Source organism: Crocodylus siamensis, chromosome 2 (genome assembly GCF_052110815.1).
Source record: "Crocodylus siamensis isolate JL-2025a chromosome 2, ASM5211081v1, whole genome shotgun sequence".
NCBI classification, from domain to species: Eukaryota; Metazoa; Chordata; order Crocodylia; family Crocodylidae; genus Crocodylus; species Crocodylus siamensis.
The window spans coordinates 1,924,790-1,932,651 of NC_143396.1; the positions used below are offsets into that span (position 1 = coordinate 1,924,790).

Here is a 7,862-nt window from a genome sequence, read left to right on the forward strand (position 1 = left end):
AAAGTGGATTTTGCCAAAATCAGTTACCACTGAATTGTTTCTCCTAAAGAAGAAGAAAAAAAAAACTCCTAAAAGAACAGAAACAGCATGAATAGAGGAATTCTTAAAAGAACCCAGAACAACAGGTTCGTTTTCATTATTCACTGAGAGGATGTGCAGAAATGAACTCAAGTACTATCAAAGCACTTATCCTACTATAAGCATCTCTGATGCTCTATACTTGCATATTGAAAACGCTGCCAGAAGTCCTGCTCTGAGTACACAAGTCATGTAGCTTTGCATGCCAACAGATAATTTTAAAGTGAATTCTGTGATAGGAAGTCAGTGATAATGATTGCTAGAACAAGGACTGAAAGAGACTTGGGGAACATGATTCACCACAAGAGGAACATGAGCCACCAATGTGATACTTCAGCTGGCAAAGCAAACAAAACTCTGGCTTGCATCTACTGATGCATCTCGAGCAAGACCCAGGATGTCATCCTCCTGCTGTACTTGCCCTTGGTGAGGCTGCAGCTGGAGTGCTGCATCCAGTTCTGGGCTTCACATTTTAGGAAGAATGTGGAGAAGCTTGAGTGAGGTCGGAGGAGAGCCACGTGCATGATCAGAAGGCAAGAGAACAGGCCTTAAGAAGAAAGGCTACGAGCTACAGGACTCTTCAACCTGGAGAAGTGCAGGCTCAGGAGTGGCCTGGTGGCAGCCTATAAATACATCAGGCTTGTGCATCAGGATCTGGGACAACATCTGTTCACCAGAGTGCCCCAAGGGATGACAAGGTCCAGTGGTCACAAACTCCTCCAAAACCATTTTAGGCTGGACATAGGGAAAACATTCTTTACTGTCCGAGCCCCCCCTGGAACAGACTCCCCCAAAGGTGGTGAAAGCACCTACTCCGGACACTTTCTAGAAACATTTGGATGTTTATGTTGCTGGGATCCTATGACCCTAACTGACTTCCTACCCTTTGGACAGGGGGCTGGACCCAATGATCTTACAAGGTCCCTTCCAGCCCTAATGTCTATGAGATCTATTAAATAAAAGCCCTGATCTAAAATTAAGGCAAGCCCAAGTTTAACTTCCAGCTCTATCACAGGTAACCTGTGTGAGCCTAGACAAGTCGTTCAGGGAACAATTGTATTTCCCTTTGAGTGTTGAAGTGGTGGCTTTCCATCTGTATACCTGGATGTTTTTAGCCCTGTCTTTGCTCTGTGGATGTGTGCATGTCCAAATTTAGCCTGAGCATATTCACTAGGCCACATATTGACTGGCATATACGATCGTAAGGACAGAGGGAGGGGGAGAAATGACTTGTGTGACAAGAACCATTTAAGTGAGAGAAATGCAATTCTGCCATAATACTCTAGGTATATCAGTTTGCTGGCTGTAAAACGGGGCATTTTTTCTCCAGCTTTGGCTTTTCTTTAAATTTGAAAGGTAAGTACACCTTGACCATCTAGGACTGTCTCTTGCTCCAAACCTATACCACCCCTGCTGCTTACGCTGAGGCCTACAGGCAAGTTCACAGTAACTCTAATTGTCTTATGCTGATGTACAGTCAACGTTTCTTTCCAAAGTTATCTGTAACACACATTCTGAAGCATAAGCCTTAAAAGCCATCTCAAGTTTGTTTTTTTCCCCTTTATGTATGCTAAGACGTGTAGATATTATTTACCCATATATTTTCTATCACTGTAATACGTTCCCCTTAAAATAACTTGCAGCAGTGAGTTAAGATGCAGTTTGCATCAGTTTCTCTGAGGCTTTTAATAGTCTGAATAATTGCAGCTGTTCTTCCTATAAAAGGGAGAAGAGAATAATGAGTGCTTGACTCGTGCAGGCTTAGTAGACAAATATACTGGATAGAGTCACTACAGCTGAAACTCTCGACCTAGTTCTAGGTCATCTTCACAGCTGAAGACCTTCAGTATAAATGTGTACAGACTCCTATTAGCAGGGCTGTATCTAGATAGCCATATTACCCATGTGTTTCTCCTACATAAGTCAACTGTAGAAAAGCCATTTGCAGTTGCCACACTAAGCCAGGTAGAGGTATGAGAGATGGAAAATTCCCTTTCTTAGGTAGAGGAATCAGTGTGACCATGCTCTCTACATTGTGACTTCAGATTATAAATGCAAAGGGCTCAGCTGTGCATCCAGACAAAGAGACAGGTCAAAATTATTCACAAGGCCCTATGCTGATTGAGCACACCGCAGCTTTGCTTAGCTACTATTTAATACTCACAGGTCCATTGGTCATTTCCATACATTTCTTTCCAAGATGAAGATCTCCCAGTTGCTTCTGTAACAGTCAAAATTGTGCAGACTCTTCTTCTTGATCCTTTCTTTCAGTTACTAGACTTCCCACCTTCAGTACTTCAGTGTTCATCACTTCTTCAGTACCTCACCATTCAATACTTTATCCCCACATATAGCCTGCTGCCCTGCAGCCCCCTGGTCTCTGACTTGCCACAGAAAACCGCCCACCATCAGATCTCTAAACAACCTTACTGGTCCAGGACTCAGTGAGTGAGTCTGGTAGCCACTGCCAGCTCCTCATGTAACTGCAGAGGTGAGTGGAGCTGGCCCCATCCTTAAAAGGCCTTATACTTTCTTTCTTATAGTTCTCATTATTCACACTACACGAAGGCTGAAGGACTCTTGTATATCTGCCTAATGTATCTGGGAATTGCAGGGTGTTCATAGTCCCAGCAGGCTCCTAGGTCTTTGTGAAAAATGTCTGCCTGAGTTTTGCAGGTGAAGAGCTGAAGCCATGAAGCATGACTTGTCATTATGGTCAGCATCACAGTACAGAGCTCAATTCTAGAAGATGGTTTTGTTTTAAAGAGTCCAAGTGATGCTCAGTCCACTACCTCTCTTCATAAAATGTTCCAGCATTTTGGTTACTCACACTGCTGGGAAATTGCATCTTATCTCAAGGCTAAGTTAATCTAATGTCAGCTTCTGGCCACTTGATCTTGTTATACTTTTTTTACAAGAATGAAGCCACCCACTATCCGAGTGAAGTTACAAGTTCCATTTACTTAGACCATACTAAATCTCTGGAATGTTAAACTGTGGTAAAATGAGAACATATTGTGAGCTGTTGCACGTTCAGGATTCATACTGTTTCTTGCCTGTGCAATTTTAACTTGCCACTAGTGGGATGGTGAGTGGGGGAGTGGCTGTGTACTAGGATAACAGGGGGGTGTAGCTCAGTGGTAGAGCATTTGACTGCAGATCAAGAGGTCCCTGGTTCAAATCCAGGTGCCCCCTTTTTCTAATGTGGTCCCCATCTTCAAAAAAGGGGAGAGAGAGGATCTGGGCAACTATAGGCCTGTCAGTCTTACCTCTATCCTTGGGCATCTCTTCGAGAAAATACTCAAGGAGCACATCTGTGATGGGCTGGCTTCAGGGGTGATGCTCAAGGGCAACCAGCATGGTTTCATTAGGGGCAGGTCATGTCAGACCAACCTGATTGCCTTTTATGATCAGGTCACAAAGGCAATGGATGCAGGTGTTGCCATGGATGTAGTCTTTCTAGACTTCAGCAAGGCCTTTGACACCTTTTCCCACCCCTTCCTCATTAAAAACTAGGTGACTGTGGCATTGATGCCTACACAGTCAGATGGATTGCAGACTGGCTCAAGGGTCGGACTCAGAGGGTGGTGGTGGACGGGTCATATTCGACCTGGGGAGAAGTGGGCAGTGGAGTCCCCAAGGGCTCGGTCCTGGGGCCCGCGCTGTTCAATTTCTTCATAAGCAATTTGGACGATGGGGTGAAATGAAACCTGTTTAAATTCGCTGATGATACCAAAATATGGGGTGAGGTGAGCATGCTAGTAGGGAGGGAAAGACTGCAACAAGACCTGAATAGGTTACAGGAGTGGGCTGACATAAACAAGATGCATTTCAATCCTGATAAGTGCAGGGTGCTGCACTTAGGCAATAGAAACCAGCAGCACACTTATAGAATGGGAAACTCCCTTCTTGAGAGCACAGAGGCAGAAAGGGATCTTGGAGTCATTACTGACTCCAGGATGAACATGGGCCGATTGGCAGGGCTAACATCCACAGATGCATCTCAGGTAAAGCCAGGGAGGTGATCCTCCCGCTCTATGTGACGCTAGTCAGGCCACAGCTGGAGTACTGCGTCCAGTTCTGTGCACCCCATTTCAGGAAGGATGTGGACAACATTGAAAGGGTCCAGAGGAGGGCCACCCACATGATCTGGGGACTATAGGGCAGACCGTACATTGAAAGACTGCAGGACCTAAACCTGTTCAGCCTTCACAAGAGAAGGCTGAAGGGGGGACCTGGTGACTGTCTATAAACTCACTAGGGGGGACCAGAAGGGTTTGGGGGAGACACTGTTTCCCCTAGTGCCCCCTGGCATGACAAGGAACAATGGACTCAAATTATTAAAGAGTAGATTTAAATTAGACATCCACAAGAACTACTTCACAGTTAGGGCGGCTAGGAGCTGGAACCAACTTCCTAGGAAAGAGGTGCTGGCTCCTACCCTGGGGATCTTTAATAGGCTTGATGACTACCTGGCTGGACTCATTTGGGCTGGACTCATTTGAGTCCAGTCTTTTCTCCCGCCCAGGCGGGGTGTCGGACTTGAAGATTTACAAGGTCCCTTCTGACCCGACTTCTATGATTCTATGATTCTATGACACCTGGGCTCTATCCCTGCTCTGGGTGAAAGGCTAAACTCTAAAATCGGAGATGCATAAATTTTTGTATAGGGTTGGCAAGCTGGTCAATTGACTGGGCAAATATTGTCAATTGACCAGTCAATTGAATGCTTATTTTTTTTAAGCAGCCAAGATTATAACAATTTTAGGAAAACAACTACATTTGTTGTAGTCTTCTGGACAGAAATATGAATTAAGAAAAGAAAATTGGCACATTTTTATGGAAAGTTTGTGATTTTGTGCATATATGGATCTATTGGCATTTTTTTTTTTACTAGTTTTGACCAAAATTTGACTGGTCAGTTGCCTGAACTGTATTCAGTGCTGTTTCCTACCCAGGGCAGGGGATCAGACTCGATGATCTATTGAGGTCCCTTCTGACCCTAACAACTGTGAAACTAGGATACTCAGAAGGCACTTAAGATGAGTTAACAAGGTTTAATGTGTGGGCACTCTTATTTTAATTGCCCTTTCTATGGTCTTAATGAAACATGTAACTTCACCCTCAGATTTCTTTTCCATTCACTAGTAGCAGCACACAAGTCACCTCTTAACCTTCTCCTCATTAGGCTGGAGCAGTTGAACTCTGTAAGTCTTTTGTATTAAGGCTATTTTTTCAGCCCCTGAGCCATTTTGTGGCTCTCCTTTGATTTCTTTCTCCAAAAGTTCCAGGTCCTTCTTGATGAATGGATTCCAGAACCAGAGACAATATTCTGATATCAGCCTTACTAATGCAGTGTGCCGATGTTGTATACCAGTCCCATACTTCTGCTTGATCCTTTTTATATTCAAGGATCACATTAACCTCACATTAACGGCAACACACTGGGAACTCCTGATGTAGTAATTGCCTCTTTTGCTTTCTAAGTTCTTTTCAAAGTCATCACTTTCCAAGATAGCCCTCTACATGATGGGTATAATCTTCACTGCTGATTCCTAGATGTGTTAAGTTGCATTTGGCTGGATTAAAATGCTTGTTTTTTTAGATCAATGACCATTTAACCAGGCAATGCTCCTCTGTAATATTTGCTGTTTCTCTATAGTAGTAATCTGCCTTTACTATTTACTACCACCAGTGTTTGCATCATCTGCAGACTTTACCACCAAAGATTTTATGTTTCCTAAGTCATTGCTAAAAAATTATATGATATTGGGTGAAAAAAAACAGTCCCTGGAGGATAACAGTTGAATCAGCTCTACTCATTGATAACTACATTTGAGAACCCTTAAGAAGACAGTTTTTTTTATGCATCGTATGAAATAAATAGGGCAGAAACTGATGCAAGTTTTTTTCAAATAAGTGAATGCCTTGGGAAAATCCATGTATACAATAAGCACTGTATAGCACAGTCTGCAGGACAGGAGTGGAAGGTTCCTCAGCATAGACAGCATGATATAACCCAAAAATAAATGGACAGTTAGTTCTCTGTCATCATTAACTTTCTGGCTCATCTAATAAAGTTAGCAACCAAGCACCAATTGTTGGCAGTGATGGTGGTAGGTTGTAGGAGGCTGCAACCTATTAATAAGAAACTTGACTGAAACCACTAGTTCATTTCATAAGGTCATTGCACACCTGTCAAAGTACACATAGTTTAGGTTTCTTATTGACTGTTTACCATGCATCTTGGTGACCTTTGCTGTAAGGCATTAGGTTTTATGATGATAAACACAGCCAGGGATCTGCCTCTAACCACCCAATTAGATGACTGCATTAGCCTTATTGCAAGACAAGTGACAGAAATCAATTGTTCTGTTTATTTATACCTACTCTGCATAGTTTATAAGCATAGGACCCCTATTGAATACTTAAATACTAAGCAAAGAATGCAGAAGAATAGAGACTATATAATAAATAAAAAGGTAGTAGCAACAGTCCTATGCTCTATCCAAGTGACCCTGCTTCCAGTTACCTACATTAAAGGCACTCCACAATAGTAACTAGCACATTGGCCTTGAAAGCAGGAGATCTAATTTCTCTTAGTTTTACCACTCACCTGCTAGGTGACCTCAGGCAAGTCACTTCACCTGTGTGCTTCAGTTTCTTATGATAATGGTTCTTATAATATAAAGCACTTTGAAATCTACTGATAAAAAAGTGACAAAACATTATGATAATCATCATCATCATCATCTCCTATACTTGTATTGGTTGTCTAGAACAGTTAAGTGGACAATGGTGTGACTTAGTAGACAAAGAACTATATTAGATGTTGATGATTGTCATTATTAAGAATTAAGAATAATCCCTCAAGTATCTTTTCCTAACCTGTTTTCCCATACTTCTTGGTATACGTTTAGTGACACATTTGATAGTAGGAGGGTTGAGGATCAGTTGTCTTAGTCTTCTGCCTTTTTGGTATGACAGAGAAGAGTAAAGCATGGAAATAAATAGAAATGTAAATTGTTAGTGAACCCACTTCCACCTTCTTTCTTGGCAGCTATAATCTTTCTTCAACTGACGTTGGATAATAAATTCAGCAATTTAATTTCAAAAACCCATTCAGCTGGGTATTACTAAATGCATACAATTTTAGTATTATCCATGTACAAGTCTTAAGTATTAACTTGTGTACTGTACAACTCATTCAGAAAAGCTATACTGAAGAATATCTGTAGGCATTGCCATGTATTTTTTGTTTGTATAATGTTGTTTGAGAAGCAAGTAGAAGAATTATGGAGCACATTCCTCCACAGATGTTATTAAGGTTTGTATTTTAGCTATGTTGTAAAAGCTTAACCAAGACTGGGGTAGATATTATTAGTGCTAAAGCTAAGAAAACAACCTATATCTCCTAAGTTCCACTTCTGTGACCTATCCAGTAGACAAAGATGCCTTAATGTGCAATGCCATTGAATAAAGTAAAAATATGCACACAAATAATGTTAAGATACACATAAACTGGAGAGCACCATATTCTCTTCTTGTTCAGATTAGGAAGTCCAGCAAGATCTATCTGGAAGAGGAGAGGTGCACACATTACTATATGTTATATATTATAATAAAGTATTTTACATAATAAATAACTATTATTAAAAAAAAAACTTCTCAGCAATAGATAGTTTTAGAAAAGAAATCAAAGTGATTTGAAAACGAATATGAAATTTTACAAATCTAGGGCCAGTTTCTGAACTTGGGAAAACTGGTGCAGTCCATTTGCCCCA

The 7,862-nt window shown here is 41.5% G+C and overlaps 1 non-coding gene across 1 annotated transcript; it reads left to right on the plus strand.

Annotated features, from left to right (window-relative positions):
• Positions 1 to 3,201: 3,201 nt before the first annotated feature.
• Positions 3,202 to 3,273, plus strand: TRNAC-GCA (transfer RNA cysteine (anticodon GCA)). Its single transcript has one exon. It is a non-coding gene; the product is annotated as a tRNA-Cys (tRNA).
• Positions 3,274 to 7,862: the final 4,589 nt, after the last annotated feature.